The 23,609-nt window shown below is 36.2% G+C and overlaps 1 protein-coding gene across 3 annotated transcripts in view; it reads left to right on the top strand.

Annotated features, from left to right (window-relative positions):
* The window catches only part of LOC121369132 (filamin-A-like), a 144,839-nt gene that overhangs the window by 82,195 nt on the left and 39,035 nt on the right, over nt 1-23,609 (top strand). The gene's annotated exons all lie outside the window — the stretch shown is intronic.

Raw genomic sequence — 23,609 nt, 5'->3', positions numbered from 1 at the left:
CAAGATAACTTTCTCGTCTTGGCTGCCAATATAGCCTGAAATGTACACATTTTTAGCAGTCACAGAATATCTTATGTAGACCAACTGAGCTTTCTTGTTTCCAACTAGTGTTTCATAACTGCATATATCGAATGTTTAGGTATGTCATCCTGTCCTATCCTGTCCTGTTTATATGGTAAATCTGTCTGACACCATATAACCGTAAATACAATGTGTTGAGTGCGTCGTTAAATAAAACATTTCTTTCTTTCTTTCTTGTTTGTATGGTAAAGTATATATGAGAACCTTGTTGTTTAAAAGAATATCATATGTGGGGGTAGTTTGCTTCATTTATGGTAAAGTATGTTTGAAAGACCATGCTGTTGAAAAGAGTAGCCTATTTGGTGGTATTTGGCTTTATTTATTGTAAAGTATGTTTGAAAGACCTCACTTTAAAAGCAATTTGGTAGTAGTTAGCTTCGTTTATGCTAAAATATGTTTGAAAGACCTTTCTGTTTAAAAGAATAACCTATGTTGTGGCAGTTAACTATATTTATGGTAAAATATTATGAAACGTTTGCTGTTTACAATAATAACCTATGTTGTGGCAGTTGGTTTCATTTATGGTAAAGTAATATAAAAAGAATAAAATATACTATCTATTTACAAACTAATAGCTGCCATTTTGGATGAATGCTGGATTATGATAAAGAAAACATTCCTTTCTTTTTTTTCATGTACCAATGAAAAGTCTAAAACATTTATTAAAGAAAAAAGCTATTATTTTAGCTTGACGGTTCCTTTTGCCCCAAGTAGGAAGTGTTAAATATTAGTACATATATTATCACATTCTCCAAAATATACATCGACATGCATAAACACTAGTAGATTATTAGATTGGGTCCTTTACAAGTTAATTCTAAGTGGTGCAAAAACATTTCAGAATAAATATTTAAAGGATAATAATATCTATTTGTTTTTATGTTTACCAGAATTATAAAAAGTCATTGAGAAATAAAAAACACTAATATTTACATTTCAACAGTATATGAAAATGTAATTTTACAGTACTGGTGCTTATTTGTTTTTATTTTTTAATTTTTCAAATATTAGTATATATTTTACTGTGGGTTGTGTTAAAGATGGGTAGTTTCTTGATATGAAAATGTATAAAATTTAAACCAAGTATCAAAAGTGATTAAGAAACAATTGATATGTAAAAATGTAAATTCTGTTTAAAGAAAAAGGAAAAAAAATCCCTTTCAAATATCTGACAAGGTGTCACATGATGAAAAATACACTATTATCATGGTGAGAATATGTAGTATTAACACTTGGACAAAACTTAATGAACCCAGTATCAAGATTCTTAAGTGCTCATCATATTTTTTAGTCAATCTTTTGAACATTACTGGTCTTATCTTTCTGGTGTCGACCTGGATTCATAAATTTTAAAGATTGCTTTTTCGGCAGGTGCAATACGATACCATTTTGTATGGACTGGTATCAGTTCGTCCCTGGTTTACTATCAGTGGTATATCACATGCAGTCAGCTCTGGACTGCGGAGGGCAGTAAATGTTTTCACAAGATGCTTTATGATTTGGCTGTGGCAAGGCTATGTGGCGATACTTAAATTAACACATTCACAGTAGACATTTGTCAATATTTTCCCCTTCACTGTGCAAACTCCATTAAAATATTAATAATTGCTTAGTAAAAATAGGAGCTCGCGAGAAACATGAGATGAATGGCCAGTTCGTGTCTTTGTCTCATATGAAAGTATTTAGGAAAAGTTTCATTTCAACCATGTCTAATTACCAAAGCTATTTGGCAGAGGTTCTTGTTGCCCATTACTCTGTGGAATGCATATTTCCAATTGCCGCATTCTCATTGGTTGAAAGTTTGGTCCAGTCAGCTTAAGAAATCATCTTTGCAATATGTGCATCTGAATGCTGAAGTACATGTGTCACAACATGTTTTGAATAATTAATGCTCGAGGGAGCAGAAGTAACAGGGAATTTAGTTATATATCTCCTGTATTTTGAGCTTGTGTACATGATTTAAAACTGACTTTGATGTCTACTGCCGAGTTATCGTTTCCCATCGGATTTTCATAGCAGGGGGTTTGTACTTTTTATTATATTGTTGTCGGTGCAAAAGAATGCACATGTTAAATTCAACACCAGTTGTCAGTACGCTAGTACATGTCTGCAGGCTGCTTCTTATGTCATCCAATCAACATTGAGGAATCCGGTGATCAGTGTCTTTGTGTAGTCTGATGTAGGCTGCTGTCTTTTGTTCATTTACAAAAGCGGATTTTTACTCTAGCGGATACATCTTGACAAATTTGAACACAAATTTGAAAAAAAATTGGATAAAAACTTTCTCTGGTTATAGGAATTAAGTTCTGGATTATTTAGGGTAAGTTTGTAGAATAAATTCCTTTAAAAACATTGCAAACAAAATGGTTTTGCGACATTAGCACTGCTGAAAATAAAATTTTACTTTTCATCATTGATTAAAAATTATCTATGTTATTTTGATAATTAAAATATAGGATATTTTATTATTGTTTTTTTACATATTTCTTTTATTTTTACAAAAGAAAATATATATTTATTAGCTGATGACATTATAAGTTTAATGTTACAATATATCTGCTTTTAACTTTAAATAGTTGAGAAAATAGTTTTTACATTATAACTTTAATGTTATGATTTATTTGCATTTAAATAGTTGTTGTGAAATTAGTTTTTACAGTATAAATTTAATGTTATTTTGATTATATAATGCTACCATACAGTATAATTAAGATAAATCTTGATAATCAGTTTTCTTTTTAAAATGTTATACTACATGGCAATACAAGTTAAGTGTGATTTTTTTTTGAAAACCCCCCAAAAACTGATGAAGACCAAATTGAACTAGAGCTAAATAAAAACACACCACAATGCTGAGCGGATATTAAGCCATTAAGAAATGCAGACATTTTGATAGCCTTGTCTTGCATATCGCATCATCAGATTAATTAAGAATACATTTTGTAACACGTGATTGTGATCAGCTATATATCCACGGTAGTGTAGCTAGTGCTTGTCAGTTACCAGCACCGAACCATTATATACATTAATTTACTGCAACATTTCATTTCTTTACAAGTATTTTTTTCAACTTAATAGGCTATAGATAATGCACCCTATAGATACAGATAATCGAAGATGTGTTTATTGGAAACCAATCATGTATGCTGATTTAGGTGGGTTTTTTTTTTAATGTGAATTATAAACTGTCATCATGTTAAAGCATAAATATCTTTGCTCAAGAGTTGAAAAGGTCCAGGTGGTGTATGCACCTATAAATTACTTATTAGCAAGTGCTTCACTGTGTGTCAGTTGGCCCATTCCGTGGATTCAATCCTTTCTTTAGTGTTTTCCCATTCCAAGCAATGCCCCCATGACTGGTATATCGAAGGCCATATTTATGAAAGATCACTTGCTGCTAAAGAAGAAATGTAGCATGTTTCCTCTGGAGACCACATATCAGAATTAACAAAATTATGTTTAACATCCGGTAGTTGATGATTAATTAACTAATGTGCTCTAGTGGTTCATTAAACAAAACAGCCAGGATGATGGTATAAGTACATCCATCCTATTTTATCTTTGGAAGGATCGCTAGTTCCAACATAGGTTTGACAAAATTAGTTACTCTTTATTAAATCATCATCTTTAACCCATCTTTGTACCTTGGCTGTTATTAAGATTAAATCTATATATCCTTTAGGTTGGTTTTCCAATTAGATCATAAAGCTTCAAACCTTCATCACTGGTTAATTAAAGGTTCATAAAAACCAACTGGTTTTGACTTAATTCTGGTTTAACAAAGCTCTGGTTTCAAAGAGGGTTGCAATGTATTTTGGGTGTGTTTCAATGATTTTAAGTATTAGTATGATAATACTTTAATAGTGGGGACACTTTTATAAATTTGGGAGCAGGATGTAGTTTGGTGGTAAAGTGCTTTCCTGATGTATGGTCCATCTGCGATCATCTCCATCTATTGGACAATTGGGCTATTTCTCATTCCAGCCAGTATATATCGAAGGCCATGATATGTGCTTTCCTGTCTATGGGATAGTCCATATAAAGATCCCTTGCTACTAATGGGGAAATTGTAGGTTTTCTCTCTAAGAATATATGTCAAAATTATCAAATGTCTGACATCCAATAGCCGATGATTAATTAATAAATGTGCTCTAGTGGTGTCATTAATCAAATGTTTGTGGGTTGTTTTGTATAAAATTGTGAGATTTGGCTCTTGTAACAGGGAGCTTGCTTCAGGTGCAATAGATAATAGAATCTTTCTTTACCATCTCAAACTTCAGAGTGCCCTAATTTTTAAATATTTAGAACACTGAAAACTCCTTCCCTGCCACTGGTAAACACATAGGAAATACAGACATTGATTTACTAAACAAGAAAATGTATTTAATATGTAACTTTCATTGCTAAGAAGACTCTTGCAATGGCTGCAAACTCAGGACTGTCCATTTAATAATGGGGACACTGATATACATTTTGACAGAAATGAGGCACTTCCACCAGGCAGCAGAACCTGCCAGCAATGACCCAAGAAAGGAAGGAAGGAAGGAAATGGTTTATTTGACGACGCATTCAACACATTTTATTTACGATTATATGGTGTCGGACATAAGGTATCGGACCACACAGATATTGAGGGAGGAACCCCACAGTCGCCACTTCATGGGCTACTCTTTTCGATTAACAGCAAGGGCTATTTTATATGCACCACCCCATAGACAGCATAGCACATACCATGGCCTTTGATGTACCAGTCATGGTGCACTGGCTGGAGTGAGAAATAGCCCAATAGGCCCACTGACGGGGATCAATACCAAACCGACCACACATCAAGTGAGTGCTTTACCACTGGGCTACTTCTCGCCCCCAATGATTCACAAAGACATAACATTGGGCAGCATTGCTGCCGACAGCATGCAAGGAGTTGAGGAGGAGGTGTTGTTGTATATATTTGTTGTGTACATGTTGATTGAAAAGTTGCATGTAGCACATGTTACTGGTGTTGTCCATGAGATTTGATTTGGTGGTATGCACCCAGATATCTGTTAACCAGATGTGCTGCTAATTGAAGAAGCACAGGGAGTAAACAGTCACTTGGGGATTTTCTTCTCAGTGGTTTTGAAGTGAGGTCGGTCTGGGATCGATCCTCATCAATGGACCCATTGGGCTATTTCTCATCCCGGCTAGTGCACTACAACTGGTATATCAAAGGCTGTGGTATGTGCTATCCTGTCTGGGATGGTGCATATAAAAGATTCCTTGCTACCAATGGAAAAATGTAGCGGGTTTCCTCTTTAAGACTATATGTCTAAGTTACCAAAGGTTTGACATCCAATAGCCGATGATTAATAAATCAATGTGCTCTAGTGGTGTGGTTAAACAAAATACACCTTTTTTTTTCATACCGTATATATTCCTACAGAAGTGACTGGCTGATTCAATTAGTGTAGCAGTTCCATGATTTATAAGTCTTTTCTTTTTCTCTTTTTTTTAAACTCACGTTTTCCATGGTCAAAAGGCAGAAATAATTTATCTGATTGCCACGCCCTTGCTATCAGTTTTGTTGTGGGGTGTTGACAACTTTGGACAGCTGCTAAGACTCTACTCACAAAACGCCATAAACTGAAGATGTTTCTTCCAAAACAAGACGCTGTTCAGGCCCAGATTTATAATGGAAGTAGGTGGGGTGAATTCCTCATGATGGGACCAGCAGTGGCTAAGACTTGATAATAATCAGCACAAAAAAAGAAAAAAAAAGGTTTACATAGTGTTATCTAAATTTGATAGAAAAAATGTGGACCTTTGGTAATTTGGGGGTTGCATACATAGGCACCCATTACCTCCCTCCCTCTGCATACAGGCCTGCTGTTAAGAAGAAAAACGAAGGAAGGGGGAGGGGGAAAAGGAGTAAAATGAAAGAGGGTATTGATAACCATTTTCTCTTGGCAAGCTAACCAAGGCATTTCCTTTGCCTCTTAGTAGGCTTGGGAGATCTAGTATGGTTTTATGTCGACTCCAATTAATTAGGAGACATCTTCCTATGGTACATGCCAGCCAAATGGCTCCGTGGGCTGGGATTTTTATTTCGCATGGAGCTGGGATTGATTACCGTTTGCAAGTTTCCAAGTTTCCGAGGCGTTACGGTCTAGCAGGTGCAGCATAATAAATGTTTATTGGGGGTAGCTAGACACACTGTCATGTGGTTTATAATTGGCCTTGGTTGAAAGCCAGGTCTCCTGAAAATCTCAACTAAGGGTGTAATCATGTGGTTTCGTAAATGCAGCATATTTCCAAAAATGGCGTATCCCAGTGGTTAAGGGTTCGCTTGATGCGCTGTCGGTCTGGGATCGATCTCTGTTGGTAGGACTATTGGGCTATTTCTTGTTCCAGCCAGTACATCATGAATGTTATATCAAAGGACATGGTATATGCTATCCTGTCTGTGGGACAGTGCTTATAAAAGATTGCTTTCTACCATTGGAAAAAATGTACAGCTTTTCTTTCTAAGACAATATGTCAAAATTACCAAATGTTTGACATCCAATAGCCGATGGTTAATAAATCAATGTGGTTTATTGGTGTCGTTAAACAAAACAAACTTCTTCTTCCATAAGTGAGCAAGATTCATTAGTATTTGGTTGGAGGAGATTTTTGGTGGTTGGAGGAGATTTTTGGTGGTTGGTGCTGATGCTGTCATGTTTAATTGACTTTGGTTGCATGTTAGTTTTGTTTTCAAAATACGACTTAAGGTATAATCGTATGGTTTCATTATGGTTTTGTTTTGAGCTTGAGCACATTGATTTATTCATCATTGTCATCATGGACAACAAAAATTTGGTAATTCTGATATGCAGTCATAACATGACATTTTGACCTTAGTAGCAAGGGATCTGTTACAGGCACTTCCCACAGACAGGACAGTACATGCCATGACCTTTGATTCTACGATGCAGATACCTCAGATGGTATGTTTCATCCTGTCTGGGATACTCTATATAAAAGATCCCTTGTTGCTAATCGAAAAGTATGGTGGCAGCGGGTTTCCTCTCTCAGTATGTGTTTTCCTTCAACAAGTCAGAATTACCAAATAGCCCCTGATAAATTAATCAATGTGCTCCAGTGGTGTCCTTAAACAAAACAAACTACTTCTTCTGTGTTGTCCTTAACTATATGCCTGATGTAACCATATAACTGTAGTAAAAATGTGAGTGCATCATTAAATAAAAACTTTCCTTCCATCCTTTCTTCCTTCCAGTAGGGACCGGCCTCGGTGGCGTCGCGGATCCCAGTCGAGGCATGGGATTTTTCATCCAGATACCGACTCCAAACCCTGACTGAGTGCTCCACAAGGCTCAGTGGGTAGGTGTAAACCACTTGCACCGACCAGTGATCCATGATTGGTTCAACAAAGGCCATGGTTTGTGCTATCCTGCCTGTGGGAAGCGCAAATAAAAGATCCCTTGCTGCTAATCGGAAGAGTAGCCCATATTGTGGCGACAGCGGGTTTCTTCTCAAAATCTGTGTGGTCCTTAACCATATGCTGATGCCATATAATCGTAAATAAAATGTGTTGAGTGCGTCGTTAAATAAAACATTTCTTTCTTTCTTTTCCTTCCAGTAGATATAACTACCTTATTTTTTCATGTTTATACTCCACCTTGAGCTCAGTAGATATAACTGTCAACTTTTCTCAAACAGCTTCTTACTTCGAAAGATAATGGCAAGAGATGTTACTCTTTGGGAAAGTGAGATTTTTTCTTTAAGAGTTTGTTTTGTTTACCGACACCACTAGAGCGCATTGATTTATTAATTATCGACTGTTGGATGTCAAACATTTGGTAGTATTGATATAGAGGAAACCCGCTGCATTTTTCCATTTTAGTAGCAAGGGATCTTTTATATGCACCATCCCACATACCATGGCCTATGATACATGTATACCAGTCGTGGTGCACTGGCTGGAACAAGAAATGGCCCAATAGGGCTACCGGTGGGGATTGATCCCAAATAGACCACGCATCAAGCAAGCGCTTTACCACAGGGTTATATCTCGCCCCCTTTTTTAAGAGACATTTCCTTTCCTTTTGAAAGATTTAGCAGTTAAATTTTCCAGTTTGCTAAAGTACATCTGCCTTAAATGCACACCAAGTTCATCATGACCAACAAGTCAATCCATAACACAGAGGCAATTTGTCTTCAGACACGTATCTGCTTGTTTTGCCCATGGCCTTGACATTGTTCATCTTTCTCACAGCATTCCTCTCTGCAGTTGTAGAGATAAACGGGTAAAAAAAAAAAAGGGAAAGAAAATGTGGTGGAAATCAATTATGGGAATACAGACAGACTTGTTGTTATGCACTTTCTTCTCCTCTTAAAAAAGCCATCGCATGGCTTGCAATCTTTTTTACAGCCTCTTCCTGTCCCAAAAATGTGATTACCCCTGTCATCAGCTCTTGCTAACATGCACCAGTGTATTTCAACAGGAATGCACATTGTTTTGTTAATGCGTACTGCCTGGAATAAGCAAAGATCTTAATCTCAGAGACCATGTCCAGGTTTGTTTACCTTATCTATGAGGCAGTCGGATAACAAGGGTTAAGAGACACTAAGAATGTCAGCCTATCTGGTTGCAGAAATGAATGATACTGAATGAGTGGCTGGTTGATGCCATTGATCTTACGGGCAGGACGTAGCCCAAGTGGTACAGCGCTCGCTCAATACGCCATATAACCGTAAATAAAATGTGTTGAGTGCGTTGTTAAATAAAAATTTTTTTTTTTTTTTTTTTTCCATTCATCTTATATACAGATTGGTTAAAAACGTATCTAATGAGCAAAAAGGGAGTTAGATACATCAGGCCTCTGAGCATTAAGTTTGTGTAACCCAAATATGGATTACCAAAAAAAACAGGTAACCCATTTCATTTTGTGTAACCCGTTACAAAAATATCATTATGTGAAATGTGACAAATGATAGTGTAAAATATACGTAATGTTCTTATTTTTTGGGCCAGAATGAAAAATGGGTTACAGAAAACTAGACTTGCGTGAATGATGCGAAACGATCATTAGCGAAATTTTCAGAGGCCTTATACATTTTAAAATTAGTTGTACATTAGTTGTGAAATGTCAGATGACCATGAATAAAGTATTTTGTTGATCGCCAGCAACAGTTACCATCACATTTCTTGAAATATGGTGACAATGTAAACATTAAAGATGTCATGACCTTGTTGTACCAGCTTATATAAACATCTCAGCTGATCAGATGGTGTATTCATTTAACATATCAGAAGTCTGCTTCTGTGAACTTATAATTAACCTTAGTAGTTAGAGGGCGGGACATAGCCCAGTGGTAAAGTGTTCGCTTGATGTACGGTCGGTCTAGGATCAATTCCCGTCGGTGGCCCTATTGGGCTATTTCTCGTTCCAGCCAGTGCTCCACAACTGGTGTAACAAAGGCCGTGATATGTACTATTCTGTCTGTGGGATGGTGCATATAAAAGATCCCTTGCTGCTAATCGAAAAGAGTAGCCCATGAAGTGGTGACTGTGGGTTTCCTCTCTCAATACCTTTGTAGTCCTTAATCATATGTCTGACGCCATATAACTATAATAAAATGTGTTGAGTGTATCGTTAAATAAAAACATTTCTTTCCTTAGTAGTTAAATACAAGAAAAATGCCCATAATCTTTTGTGTAAGAAAATGTTTAATGTGGTATTTTGAATTTTTTTAAAATGGATCTATTTGTGTTATAAAACTACAACAAATATGGTAAGCACCAAGTGCATTTAAAAAAGATTGTAGTCAATAATGTGACTACCATGTTTTTGTTTGTACTTTGACAAAGACATCATGGCACATGCCACGACATATGATATGCCAGTTAGGAAGCACAGGTTAAAATGGTAAACAAAAAAGCCTAAAAGATTTATAGGTATAACACCTTATAAATCATAAATAATGGTAGCAACACATTTTCTCAGTGAATGTACTTATTTTAGGGATCCTGGTTTAATTAGAATTTATTAGCACCACACTTTACTTTAAATTACTTATTAAAACCGCCACCTGTTTTTTCTTTTTCTCTACTGTAGGTCTTTGCTTTCCTCTTGCATAAGATACATGTAAATACCATAGAGCGAAACTATGTCAGCAAGACACATACAGATAAAATTGCAAACCAAATATTGAGGTTTGTTTTTAGTTAAGACATGATGATTCCGACATTTGGCCAATATTGAAAATTCTTGTGCGAGAGTCAGTCGAATGATGAGAAATGACGACATAAATCTGTACACTTGACGGGTTACTTTCAGAGTTCACTAGAACTATGTGGAGCTTTGCCAGTTGCCATAATTTGTGCAACACATCCTCCTGTAGAATGTGTTCATAAAACTTACCTTCACAAATGGTTGGTTGCTCTTCTTCCCATATTCCCTGTCAGCATCCTGAAGGCCTTGTGGGCTAGATGAGAAGATGTAGAAATATTGTTTGGGAAATAATAAGTGCTAAATGAGTAGAATGCTTTGATGTGGTTGGTACGGCCAGAGTCTGATAGGTTTTCAACAAAATAAGAGATCATCTCTGAATTGCCCTGTACCTGATAGGCTGTGGTATGTGTTTTGCCTCTCACCAAGGGGAAAGTGCATGTAAAAGATCCTCTACTGCTAATCAGTTAAACAACCCTAAGTGGGTTTCTTCTCTCAAGTCCTCGGATCACATATAGCAATGACCATGTGGTAAGACAGCTACTGTCTTCTGGAAAACAATTATTCCTTTATTTTACCAGTTTCTGCCATCATGGCATATATGGATTCAGTCTTTGTGCTTGTATAATACTTAATATATTATATGGTGGCTTTTTCTCATGTTCCTTAGATACTATATATAACAAGTTAAAGTTTGTTTTGTTTAATGACGCCACTAGAGCACATTGATTTATTAATCATCAGCTATTGTATGTCAAACATTTTGTCATTTTGAGATAGTCTTAGAGAGGAAACCTGCTACATTTGTTCATTATTAGCAAGGGATCTTTTACATGCACCATCCCAGACAGGTTAGCACATACCACAGCCTTTGATATACCAGTCATGTTGTATACATTGTTGTAGCAATGACCATATGTTAAGACTATGTTTTCTGCCTTGACTGACTTCTAAAAGGATTCACATTCAGATCCATTGCTGCTGTTTGCTAAGAGCTGCCTACATGTGATGGCAGTAGATTTCATCTCATACTCTAGACCAAGTTTTAAAATAACTGGTTGTCATCATCTATACCTTGGTGGATTCAGGGGTTGGTGATGGATTCAGGGTGTATATACAACCAGTGGGCAAAACACTTTTGTAGAATATCTTGAAATGTACAGTGCTAAATGAACTAACATTTCCTTCATTAAACAGCATCAAAAATCAATTGACCATACAACTAATTTGCATACAAACTTCATTGTGTTGAATTTTAGTGGAACATAAGTATTTAAATAAAAAAAATATATATATACTATATTCATTGCCAACAGCAATTTTATTTCATATGGCAAAGGGGTGGGATATACATGTAGCTAGTGATAAAGCACTTGTCTGATGCCCGGTGGGGGATGGGACGTAGGTCAGTGGTACAGTGCTCGGCTGATGCGCAGTCGATCTAGGATCGATCCCCATCATTAAAAATAACAATCAAGTAAGTCCGACTGCTAGATGTGTTAAATATTTGAACGAGTCAATTTTTGTTCACAGCTCCTAAAGAATTGGCCAACTTGATTTTTAGTTAATTATTGGGGCTCATATTTTCGAAGCTATCTTAGCACTAGGAAAACATAAAACCATCATAAGTTATGATGTCACTATGGTGTTAGAATTTTGTAGCAATCTTTAAGAGTTGCGGCACAGTCTCTTAGTGGGGCACAAGCCATATTTTTATCATCATATACCGTCATCGATTATAAATAGGGGCGGGATGTAGCTCAATGGTACAGCGCTCGCCTGATGCACGATCGATCTAGGATCGATTCCCGTCGGTGGGCCCATTGGGCTATTTCTCGTTCCAGCCAGTGCTCCACAGCTGGTGTAACAAAGGCTGTGGTATGTACTATCCTGTCTGTGGGATGGTGCATATAAAAGATACCTTGCTGCTAATTGAAAAGAGTAGCCCATGAAGTGGCGACAGTGGGTTTCACCTCCCAATATCTGTGTGGTCCTTAACCATATGTCTAACACCATATAACCGTAAATAAAATGTGTTGAGTGCGTCGTTAAATAAATCATTTCCTTCCTTCGTCTGATGCCCAGTCAGTCTAGGATCGATGTCTGTTGGAGGGCCCATTAGGCTATTCACATTCCAGCCATTGCTCCATAACTGGTGTAACAAGGGCTGTGGGATGGCGCATAAAAAAAAAATATTCTTGCTGCTAAGAGTTGCTCCTGAAGTGGTGGCAGCAGGTTTCCTATCTCATTATCTGTGTGGTCCTTAATCACATGTCTGACATCATAACCGTAAATGAAATGTGTTGACTGTGTAAAATGAAATGTGTTGAGTGCATGCGTTGTTAAGTAAAGCATTTCTTTCTTTCTTTCATATGGCAAATATATTACGTTCTGGTCAATATAATTTATGCAACAAGTATGTCGGTCTGTCTGGATTTGCTTAATACTGCAATAATAAGCCACTGTGTCAGGGTTGTTTCGGATAACAGAACCATCCTGTTGGCTCACTAAATTGAGATAGTCTTCTCACTGCAAGTACCTAAAGTCGACATTATGTTCCCAGCTACATTAAGCAATGAGCTAGGACCATTAACTGGTGAGGTAGATTGCTTCATTTGGAACCCAGGGGTGTATGAATTTGGGCATTTTGCCAAGCACTTATGGCATAAAAGGTGATCCTTTTTGACAAACTACAATTGTTATAGCATCCTTAAATCACTGTTGACTAGCACTGCCACGTAGTAGATGCAAAGTCATCTATTTTATCCTGTGGAAGAGAATTTGGTTGATGGGATGGTCATTTTTTTGTGTGCAAAACTTGAGGCCTGGGGAGTGTTAGAATCTTTCAAATACATGTAATATTTTCTGCTCTTTTTCAACAAATTCTAAATTTTTCTTTAATACAATACACAAGTTTGTTTTAACAGTTTCCAATCATTCTGAATGCCTCTGCTATTTTGATTTGTACTGCGGACCACCTGCTTTGGTTACTTACCTGACGTCACACTTCTCAAGGATCTTTTTGCACTCGGGTTTTGTTGACTATCGTACACACATTGTGCTAAATATTGCATAAATTCCATAAAGTCAATGACATTGGAACCTGCCATCTTTGTCACTTAACATAGAAGTAGCTATCAGTGATAGAAATAAGCAGAATTTTTTTTTTGTCCACTGGACAACGGTTTAGACAAGAGTCCACTGTAATTTCGAAATAATCAACTTGTTTTGAACTTTGGATACAATGTAACCTAGTCCCATTGACCTTGAAAAAGTGGTTGTATAACAAAATGATGACATAACAAGCCTAATGTGAAATCCCGATATACCTGTTCCTAATTATTCTTCCATATGAAATATCAGATCTTTCCCATTCTGTGTACATCTATGACTACAAGAACAACATGCATAGAATCTGTTTCAGTACATTAACATAATGAAGTCATTATATATAGATCATTATACATTTGATTGCCTGGCACACATGTTAGACAGATCAGTTCAATGGAGGGGAAAGGAATTTGGATGAGGCATACATCAGTGGTGGCTCTCCAGTTTTATCTGTTAAAATATTTTCCTAACCTGTGCAGGTGACATTAGAAGTAACAGCCAATATGAAGTCGATATCACACATCGTTTTCAGCAGGTGGTGATTACACCAGTATCTATAAAAATATGATGTGTGATCAATCTAGCATTGATTCCCGTCGGTAGGCCCATTGGGCTATTTCTCGTTCCAGCCAGTGCTCCACAACTGGTGTGACAAAGGCTGTGGTATGTACTATTCTGTCTGTGAGATGGTGCATATAAACGATCCTTTGCTGCTAATCGAAAAGAGTAGGCCATGAAGTGCTGACAGAGGGTTTCCTCCCTCAATATATATGGTCCTTAATCATATGTTCGACGCCATATAACCATAAATAAAATGTGTTGAGTTTGTTGTTAAATAAAACATTTCCTTCCTTCCTTCCTTTAAAAATATATATTCCACCTCTTCATTAGAGTGGATAACACAAATTAAAGTAAACAACTTCTGTAGTATAGTGCCATAAACTTGGTTGTAATCTTATATTTAGCATATACATGTAATACTAATCTCTTAAGGTAGTACTAAACCAAATAACTTCGGCTGGTTCAAAGTTGGAGGCGCACCCAACTTTTGATAGAGAAGTGAACGCCACAAGTCCTGTGATTGGTGATAAATGTGAGTGTGTTTCATCTGGGCAAAAAATGTGTGCAATTATATTTCATCTAGTACCACTTTGTCAGGTAGCTTTGTGCTTGAAACATGTATGGGGTACCTGTAAAAAAAAGTACTCTAATTTTGTGCAGAACTAGGGTAGTCATAGACGCTACGCGTTATCTCAGAAATGAGCAGCTTGACCCCCATTTGTTTCTGACTCACTTTAAGGGTGAGGAGTGGTAGTATTTATATCCGTAGCATTTATGTCAATTGATACACTGCAAATAGGAGTTTTTGCCACATGTGTTACTATTGTCGTCTATGGGATTTGATTTGGTAGGATACACCCTTAAAGTAATTTCTATGTATTTATTTCCATGTTAGTCAGGTGGGGCCATGTTTAAAGAAAATAAATGTGGCTGACCTAGTCTTTCAGAATGGATTTTGGGCCTGACAGCATGTGTGGCCTGCATGTAACTAGCTCCACAATTTGCCTTTTTTAGTGAGTCGCCCAGGTTACAGGGAACAAGTACGGCCTATAGTGTGCTCCATGAATTGAGTTGTAGACCTAATAGTGTGTGCCTATCTGGGAAGCCACTGTTTGGCTATTAGTGTGGAGATTTCTCAACATCTGTGAGATATGAGTTTCAGATGCTGTGAGTTCCCTGCTGGTCGGTATGTACAGGTGATAATCGCTCCCAGATTTAACCTTAATCCTACATCATGAACCACTGCAGCTGCAGCCAGCAATTATATTGCCACTGAGAAGTAGCTGGCTGGGAATCCTTGACCGTACGGCTACTAAGTGATAATTTTTTATTTATTTTTTATCAAAATAGTGCAGTCTTGTAGATTTTTGTTGTTGTTTTTACTGGATTTTTTTTTTTGAAAGCCTTATTAAAGTGGTGTCGTCAGAAAAACACAAAAAAAACTTTTTCTATGTCACCTACTAGGTCTAAAAAATGTACAAATACAACATACAAATCAAATAGCCACCAATTAAAACAATGTGCACCACAACTGGCCAAAGGCTGTGGTATGTGCTTTCCTGTCTGAGGATCCTTGCTGCATTAGGAAAAATGTAGCAGGTTTCCTCTGACAACTACGTGAACAATAATTTGCTGGGGGTACCATGAACTAGAAATTTCTTATAATTAAACACTGTGTGTGTGTGTGTGGGGGGGGGGGGGGGGGAGTGGTAAACATTCCTTTTGCTTCCCATTCAAGTGTTTATAACTCGAGCTGTCTGTATCACAGAACATCGTGAAGAGAGTATAAGGGGAAAAGTGTACAAGGGTAGTCTCAAATAATTGGCGGGAAATTCCAGACACTCAGCCTCCACATATTCCATCATGGTCCGCTCCAATGTTATGTCATGATCAATTACACCCATACATTTTCTAATGACCTGCTAATGGGGCTATCTTATCTCTTCATTTTTCATACATGTATTTTGGAATGTAGTCAAACCTACTGTATAAGAAGCTATTACTGTATTAGTATTGGAAGACGAATAATGTGGCCTAAGACCAGTGGACTATAGTCAATGAATAATGTGGTCTTTTTAAGACCTGTGAAATACAGTCCAAACCTACTGTATAAGAAGCTATTGGAAGACGAATAATGTGGCCTTTGTAAGACCAGTGGACTATAGTCAAACCTACTGTATGGGAAGCTATCACTGTATTAGTATTGGAAGATGAATAATGTGGCCTTTTTAAGACCAGTGGACTATAGTCAAACCTACTGTATGGGAAGCTATCACTGTATTAGTATTGGAAGATGAATAATGTGGCCTTTTTAAGACCAGTGGACTATAGTCAAACCTACTGTATGGGAAGCTATCACTGTATTAGTATTGGAAGACGGATAATGTGGCCTTTTTAAGACCAGTGGACTATTGTCAAACCTACTGTATTAGATGCTATTACTGTATTAGTATTGGAAGATGAATAATGTGGCCTTTTTAAGACCAGTGGACTATAGTCAAACCTACTGTATGGGAAGCTATCACTGTATTAGTATTGGAAGACGGATAATGTGGCCTTTTTAAGACCAGTGGACTATTGTCAAACCTACTGTATTAGATGCTATTACTGTATTAGTATTGGAAGATGAATAATATGGCCTTTTTAAAGACCAGTGGACTTAGTCAAACCTACTGTATGGGAAGCTATCACTGTATTAGTATTGGAAGATGAATAATGTGGCCTTTTTAAGACCAGTGGACTATAGTCAAACCTACTGTATGGGAAGCTATCACTGTATTAGTATTGGAAGATGAATAATGTGGCCTTTTTAAGACCAGTGGACTATAGTCAAACCTACTGTATGGGAAGCTATCACTGTATTAGTATTGGAAGACGGATAATGTGGCCTTTTTAAGACCAGTGGACTATTGTCAAACCTACTGTATTAGATGCTATTACTGTATTAGTATTGGAAGATGAATAATGTGGCCTTTTTAAGACCAGTGGACTATAGTCAAACCTACTGTATGGGAAGCTATCACTGTATTAGTATTGGAAGACGGATAATGTGGCCTTTTTAAGACCAGTGGACTATTGTCAAACCTACTGTATTAGATGCTATTACTGTATTAGTATTGGAAGATGAATAATGTGGCCTTTTTAAGACCAGTGGACTATAGTCAAACCTACTGTATGGGAAGCTATCACTGTATTAGTATTGGAAGACGGATAATGTGGGCTTTTTAAAACCAGTGGACTATAGTCAAACCTACTGTATTAGATGCTATCACTGTATTAGTATTGGAAGACATATAGGGCCAATTTATGAAGCCTGTTTTTTTAAAACAGATTTGTTTAAGCATTGTAAATATTTATAGTTATATGTGTATAAGACCTAAACAGGTTATGTGGTCTTTTAAAGCCCTGTGACTGCTTAACACAGATCAGTTTGCTTATATTGGGGTGGGGAGTCTTATTTCTTAATTTATATGTTTTATTTTCTATATAGCCAACTCTGTAATAAGCTACATGTATATTAAAATGGTATAATGTGTGATCTCTCAAAACAGGAGGCTGTTTAATACAGGTTAGTTTGTAGAATTTTAGATGATTTAACAAAACGGTAATGTGGTATTTTTTTGTCAGACAAGTACCTGGTTAATGGGGGTAGCTTTTAAGCAGGTTTGACGGTAGTTTAAGCATTTTTATCTGGTTAAAATCATTTATCTCAGTTTTGATTGAGGTTGACAAAAACCTGTATGCTATCCTTGCAGAAATAATTAATCACCTTTGGTGTACTATTTTTGTCCGTCTGCTTATTAAAATGCTAGACATAATTATGGAAATGAAAAAAATTATGGAAGATGGTATGAGTTCAAGGGAAATAATTTGCAGTTCACCATGAGATGCTGCCTCCCATTTTTTTGGGTCAAGTGCTCTAAAGATTACTCATAGGTGTTATTCTGTTTTTAAATTAAATTAAATAATATTACGTGCAAATATTCTGTTAGTATTCTTTTCTGGGTTTTTTAAAACTCAAAATGTCTATCTGAGGCATTTTCAGGATGACAAGTGATCACTGTTATTTGCTAGACTGGTTTTTTTGTGGAAAGTTTCATGAATATCATGTGATAGAAGATGATAGTATCAGTCAAATTATTCGTGAGTATTCGGCCTCCTGAAAATGCCACTAGATAATGAATAAATTGTGCTATCTACAAGGTATTGCTGGTATTTATATAGCCACAGTATGGGGGAATTTCACAAAGTTTTATTAAGCATATTTCTGTTATGAATACTCCAGTAACATCAATCATGCTACAGTGTTGTGTAGTTATATTCTTAGTAGCATCACGTGTCATCTCCATAAGGTTAGAGAATTTTATTTTCTATGTATTGAAATCTCTGAATGAATGTTAGGCATCTTACCTATGTGTTTAAATACCATTGATCTGTTTATACTCTGGATAACATCCCTCAAACTACAAGATACAAGAATTTCATAATTTTCATGCATTGAAAAATTTCTAAATGAATGTTAGGCATCTTTTCCTCTGAGATGCTATACACTTGTGTTGGAATGTAGCCTAATCATCGAGCACCACAGGCAACAGCAATTGCTTGTTGCCGTTAGAAACAGGGTGCTAATTGCTACAATACCGAAGGAAGCATTGTCTATTAAGCATACGTCTTCATGCATAAGATTGGTCATGCTTCAGTGTCTGGCAGGAGCCATAACGTGTCATGTTGGATCTCTTCGAGTGATGAGCTTTCGTCACATCTGTGGCATGGATATGGCAGGTTACAAACAGCATGGGTGGGGCATTTTACGAGCAGCGTGAGCCATGGATGGAGCATTTATGAGCAGCAACAGCATACATGTAGCTGAGGCAGTCTGCGTCCCACTGTTAAACTGATTGCAGCAGATGTTTCAACCAATTCATTAGTGGCTGCCATGTTAATTAAAACCACAGTCTGAAGGTGGTGAAAGACACCTTGAATAACAGCAACCTGTCTATATAGGGTATAACCTGCTCAGTCGGTTGAGTGCTCGCCTGAGGTGCTTACATCACAGGATCGAACCACCTCGATGGATTCATTTAACTGATTGGGTTTTCCCCCTCATTCCAATCAGTGTACCACAACTGGGCAAAGGCCATGGTATGTGCTTTCCTGTCTGTGGGAAAGTGCATATAAAAGATCCCTTTCTGCATTATAAAAAATGTAGTGGGTTTCTCCGACTACAGTAAAGCACACGCCTGATATACAGTCGGTCTAAGATCGATCCCTGTTGGTGGGCCCATTGGGCTATTTCTTGTTCCAGCCCGTGCACCACGACTGTTATATCAAAGGCCATGGTATGTGCTATCCTGTTTGGGATATAAAAGATCCCTTGCTACTAATGAAAGAATGAACTATGTCAAAATGACCATATGTTTGACATCCAATAGCCGAAGATTAATAAATCAATGTGCTCTAGTGTTGTCGTTAAACAAAACAAACTTTATATATGGTAACCTGTATAAAGGAACCGATCTAAAGGATCCCTGCTGACAATCTAACCCGTGCACGCAATTGGTGTGGAGACAGCCATGGAGTTTTAAATTCTCCACAGCTCTGTATTAATCTGTTTTTAAAAGGCATGTTTTTTTACTGTGGACATTTTCTTAATTGCAGGGGTTGCAACCTGTTTACAAAGGTTGTATACCTTGTATAGGAATATCTCTAAAGAACTCAATTAACAACTTGTTTACAAAGGTTGTATACCTTGTATAGAAATCTGTCTAAAGGACCCTGATAACAACCTGTTTACAAAGGTTGTATACCTTGTATAGAAATCTGTCTAAAGGACCCTGATAACAACTTGTTTACAAAGGTTGTATACCTTGTATAGAAATCTGTCTAAAGGACCCTGATAACAACCTGTTTACAAAGGTTGTATACCTTGTATAGAAATCTGTCTAAAGGACCCTGATAACAACCTGTTTACAAAGGTTGTATACCTTGTATAGAAATCTGTCTAAAGGACCCTGATAACAACCTGTTTACAAATGGTATATACCATGTATTGGAAACTCTCTAAATGACTCCTGGTAACAACCTGTTTACAAATGGTATATACCTTGTATAGAAATCTCTCTAAATGACTCCTGATAACAACCTGTTTGCAAATGGTATATACCATGTATAGGAATCTCTTTAAATGACTCCTGATAACAACTTGTTTGCAAATGGTATATACCATGTATTGGAAACTCTCTAAATGACTCCTGATAACAACCTGTTTGCAAATGGTATATACCTTGTATAGAAATCTCTCTAAATGACTCCTGATAACAACCTGTTTGCAAATAGTATATATCATGTATTGGAATCTCTCTAAATGACTCCTGATAACAACCTGTTTGCAAATGGTATATACCATGTGTAGGAATCTGTCCAAATGACTCCTGATAACAACCTGCATGTTTACAAATGGTATATAGCTTGTATAGATATCTGTCTACAGGACCTGTTTACAAATGGTATATAGCTTGTATAGCTATGTCTACAGGACCTGTTTACAAATGGTATATAGCTTGTATAGGTATCTGTCTACAGGACCGTTTACATGTGGTGTAAACCTTGTATAAGGATTGTCTAAAAGACTCCTGATAACAACCTGCATATTTTACAAAGGGTATATACCTTATATAGGAATCTGAAGGACTCTTTAATAACAACCTGTTTACAAAGGGTATCTGTCCCCTTGTAACCTGTTTACAAAGGCAACTCTGGCAAACATGTTAATTCATTCTTGGCATAGTAGTTTTAATCCTTTGTTCTTAAAATGCTTCTATAAGCAGACACTTTGATTGTTATGTACTTGAGACTGTAGTTCAAATCCTTTGTTGGAACATGTTGATGCAAGTTGTTATGGCAGACACCTCAGTAATTATGTACTAGAGATAATAATTTTCATTCCTTTGTTGATAACGAAAACATTAGCGAAGAGATGAGTTCGTGTTGTATTCCTTCTGTTTCTTGCCAAGTGTTGATTAGTGGATCTGTAGACGGTCATGACTAATATAACATACCAGGATGCTCAACATTAACATTCATTGACAGTGATTTTATTACTGTCTTACCAGATTTCAGTCTCCATGCAGCACAGTCCTTGTTTGGATTGGATTGTATTTGACCAAATTTAAAAAAAAAATCCTCTCCATTCATGTGTTTAATGGCCAAATTAGAAGAGATTGTTTGTATAACAACTCAAGTACAGTAAAAAAAAAAAAAAATCAACACTGGAATTCTCCCAAAATCGGACATTTTTCAAAACCCATACCGAACTTAACCTTTCTAAATTGGATACCTATTGAAACCAGAATTCCGTTAAAACCGGACATTTTTCAAAACCCATACAGAACTTAACCTTTCTAAATTGGATACCTCTTGAAACCAGAATTCCCTAAAAACTGGACATTTAAAAAACAAAAACAATACAGAACTTAACCTTTCTAAAATGGATACCTCTTGAAACCAGACAATTGTCTTGGTCTCTAGGGTGTTCGGCTTAGAGGGGTTTCACTGTATATGGTTTAATCAGTAGTTAGATACATATAAAGTTTTGACACTAAAAACAGGGCTCTGAATACTTACTGCAAACACATATATAACGATGATTCATCATTTGGCATAGTTGCCATTATTTTTACTTCAGCATTCCTGTCAGCATCATGCATGTGACATCACACAAAAACATTACGGTCATAAAATTTAGAGGATCATGCATTTTGCTTCAAAAACCTTGGAATTGTGATATTTTATAAGCAAAAACAATAAACTAAACAGCAAAAAGTAGCTTATGAATATATTATGTAAATAGGCACTGGTGGAATCCCGATAATTTCTGAAACATTAATGGATTTGATTAGCCAATCAAATATATTTTATGCATATTGAATTAGAATGTATATTTAATAATAGACACAGCTGTTTAATAAAGTTATGCAAGTCTAAAGGATTAACACCTTCATAAATTCAGCTTATGTTGGAAACATGATAGTCTTATTTTATCAATATACCCAAAATGTATTTCAACAGAAACATTACAATATTTATATGGCCATTAATCTCATTCCTAACCAGACTTCTTTGACACAGGTAAAAATACCTAAGTTCTATGACACAGGTAAAAATGCTCTCTTTTTTCCTCAGGTAGCCTTCAGAAATTATTTCCATCTGTATTTTTCATTAACCCCTAATATTGTTTTATAGTGACACTCAAAGCTAATGCATTACATCTGAATGTTTGATGATTTGTGTTTTCGTTTTTTAAATCAGTACTTGTATAGATTAAAGGGACATTCCTGAGTTTGCTGCAGCTTTTAAGATGTTATCGACTAACAGAGACTTTTTAACGACTGTAATTACATATCAAACACATTTTTCTGCATAAACTATTAGTGGCTGTATATTAAATGTGTTTCTGATTGTCCTAATATTTGTAGTAGGTTAAATTTCATTTTATTTCCTAAAATACATTTTTTTGGTACGTATGAAATTATTTGAAGACAAAATCCAATTTGGGCTTCATACAAATATTCAGATGGTCAGAAACACATTGAATATACAAACACTGATATTCTAAACAAGAAAATGTATTTAATGTGTAAGTTTAATAGAAATATTTTATTAGTCAGAAACATCTTACAATGCAGCTAACTTAGGAATGTCCCTTTAATACGTACTGTATGTCATGCATTCAATAACATTTTGCATAATAATCTGATTTTGAGTTTGTGTTAACAAATAAAAATGTTGATTATATATATATATATATATATATAATATATATATAATATATATATATATATTAAAATAAAATAACATACTAATAACTTTGCAGATAGTCTTTAAATGTAGATGTTCATGCATTTGTGATGTGTTTACCATGATGAAACAGCATGGACCTTAAAGTGTCTGTTAAATGTGTGTACAATGATTGTGCTTATAAAAACAAAGGGCCAAATTTACGAAGCCTGTTTTTCTTAAATGCAGGTGTTTTAAGCATTGTAAATGTATGTAGTTACATGCATGTAAGACCTAAATTTCGGCCCAGAGTGTAGACTCGAGACTCAGACAATTCGTACAGTGGATAGTAATGGTAGAAAATGAACTGGAGGTGCAACCCAGGTTTTGCCAGGAAAAAACTAGTAATAACTCCCAGTCCCTTCCAAACTCGTCAGGAATTTTCTTTTGGAAAATGATCGTCTTGCAATAATATTTTTAATAAATTTTATTTGAAAATTCTTGTGATGCTTGCCAAGCACAATATGAGACTGCCTTGATTTTGTTTAAAAAGTTAATTTTTAAATCCACCCTGGCTGTCTATGTGATGGTGCATATAAAAGATTCCTTGCTACTAATGGAAAAATATAGCGGATTTTCTGTCTAAGATTATATCAGAATTTCCAAATGTTTCACATCCAATAGCCAATGATTAATAAATCAATGTGCTCTAGTGGTGTCGTTAAACAAAACAAACATTTAATGTGACCACACCCCATTCCCAACCCCTGGAATTCCTGTTCTGGAAGGAGGAGCCAGTGAATGTTGACACATGTGCCTGTGACAGTCGTATGCTACAACAGCTTGCTCTCATGTGCCTGTGACAGTCGTATG

This window comes from Gigantopelta aegis, chromosome 3, assembly GCF_016097555.1.
Source record: "Gigantopelta aegis isolate Gae_Host chromosome 3, Gae_host_genome, whole genome shotgun sequence".
In the NCBI taxonomy this organism is placed as follows: domain Eukaryota; kingdom Metazoa; phylum Mollusca; class Gastropoda; order Neomphalida; family Peltospiridae; genus Gigantopelta; species Gigantopelta aegis.
Note: the sequence above shows the minus strand (reverse complement) of the source record. Positions and strands in the feature narration are given on the sequence as shown.